Genomic DNA, 2,575 nt, shown 5'->3' on the forward strand with positions numbered 1-2,575 from the left:
AAAATAATTTTATTAATGATTCTGAAATTTGAATTACATGTTTTTCACAATTAATGAAATATTATTCTCATTTGGACTTTTTAAAAGCATTTCAGAATGTAAAAACCATTATTATTTATAGCCATATGATAACCAGAGATGGGCTAGATTTGACTTGTAAACTGTAGTTCTCTTATTATGCCTGGCATAAAGACACATATTGCTATCATAAAAAGTTTATATTGGGTCCAGCAATTGAGTGTATCAGTTAATTTTGTTATATCACAACCCACCACAGAACCTTAATGATTAAAACAACCACCATTTGTTGTTCATGGTTTTAAGAGTCAGTAATTTGTATTTGGCTCAATTAGATAGCTCTGATCATGGCCAGACATGGCTATTTTTGATTAGGCTCACTGTATGTCCAAGACCTCATCTAGGAATAGTGGTTTATGATGGACTTGCCTAGGACAGCTGTGACTATGAGAACTTTTCTATATATGGCCGCTCATTTTCCAGCAGTCTCCCTGGGGTTGTTCACAGGGAAATCAAAGGGTTCTAGTAGCATGAAAGCAAAAACTTCAAGACCTCTGAGGCCCAGGCTTAGAAAATGCACAATGTTATTTTTCTTGCATTCTGGTTGGTCAAAAGCAAGTCACAAAACCAACCCCAATTCAAGAAGTGAAAAAAAACACTATCTCTTGAAGGGAGGAACTGCAAAGAATTGTGGTTACTTTTACAGCCTGCCAGACTGAGCCCCCAAAGGCATTTAAATAGTTATTATTGAAGGTATATTTGAAATTGAGACCCTTAAAGCAATGCTTTAGGGTCTATCACAACAGATTTCAATGGGATGTAATAAAGAGGATTCACATTTAACCCCCATCTCAGTCCGAAGTCTATTTATGATGCTGTAACAAAATATATGTGCCTGGGTAATTTATAATGAACAGAAATTTATTTCTTGCAGCTCTGGAGCCGGGAAATCCAATATCTGGTGCCAACATCTGGTGACAGACTTTTGTAGCTCCATCCCATGGTGGAAAGGCAAAGGGCAAAAGAGGGTAAGAGAGAGACAAGAGGGGGCCAAACTCATCCCTGTATAAGGAACCCACTCCAGCAATAATAACAGCATTAATCGATTCGTGAGGGCTCCGTCATGGCCTAATTACTTCTTAAAGGTCCCATCTCTAATACTGTAAGAAAGACAATTAAATTTCAACATGAATTTGAGAGGGGACAAAATTCAAACCATAGCATCTCCCAAAAACCTACACAATAGAGTCCTCGAAATTATCCATTTGCTACTTTTTTAAACAGCTTTATAGAGGTATAATTAATATACAATGAATTATATGTATCTAATATGTACAGTTTGATGAGTTTAGACATATTCCAACACCATTATATCATCACCACAATCAAGGTAACAGATTTATCCAACACTTCCCAAAGTTTCCTTGTGTCCCGTTGATTTATTTTTTTGTAAGAAAACTTAACATGAGATCTAGCATCTCAACAAATGTTGAAGTATGCAATACCATATTGTCAACTATAGGCACTCGTTATATAGCAGATCTCTTGAACTTATTCCCTTAGCATAACTGAAATTTTATAGCCATTTGCTTCACCCCACTCCCAACCTCTGTCAACCACTATTTTGTTCTCTGCTTCTATGACTTCGACTATTAGATATCTCATATATATAGACTCGTGTAGTATTTATCTTTCTGTGCTTGGTTTATTTCACTTAGCATAATGTTCTCTAGTTTCATCCATGTTGTCACAAATAACAGGATTTTTGTCTTTTTTACGGCTGAAAAATATTTTTGTCTTTTTTAGGGATGAAACTGTGACAATTTTTGATTCAAACTTCTGTCAGATTTGCAGTTTTCCTCCAACACTTGCTCCATTAAAACACTACTAATATGTGGTATTTAACGTGGAAGTCAAAATCTATTTGCCACCCTTACCATGAACTTGTTTTTCAGAACCATAGCTGAAAAAAGATTTAACAGGAAGTTGTGGGGATTGAAGGCACAGCAGGAGAATCGACGACAGAATAGAGTCTGCATTTATCAGTTACTGGCAGCTGGAAGGCACAGTGAGGGTGTTGAGCATACAAGGCAAAAGACTAGAAAAGGGAGGCAAATCTGACAGAAATCTGACAACATAGCTTTCCTGCTTAGAAACACCTAGAGCCTTGCTGTTTTTGTAAAATGAAGTCCAAACTATTTAGATTGAGGTTCAAGGCCTGAATGGTCTGGCCATGGCCCACCCATCCATCCATTTCTCTTCAGTAGCCAGTAATGTACCTTTTCTCCCACGCAATCTGTCTTCCCATCACTGGGCTACTGGATTGTTCCATAATATTCTGGGTATACTATGTCTTTGAGAATTAGGAACCCTGTCCAAATATCCTACTCCTGCTCATTCTACTCTCTACCTTTCTATTAGTCTACTAATTATTTCAGATTTAGCCCAGATATTAGCCCCACAGTAAATTCTCACAGCATATGTCTGCTCCTCTGTTTTTCCATTGTAATTTTCTCATTCCTCTGGTTTGACAAGTCCTGTGTTGTGTGATGGTTAC

The sequence above is a fragment of the Propithecus coquereli genome, unplaced genomic scaffold (genome assembly GCF_000956105.1).
Source record: "Propithecus coquereli isolate 6110/MARCELLA unplaced genomic scaffold, Pcoq_1.0 Scaffold174, whole genome shotgun sequence".
NCBI lineage: Eukaryota > Metazoa > Chordata > Mammalia > Primates > Indriidae > Propithecus > Propithecus coquereli.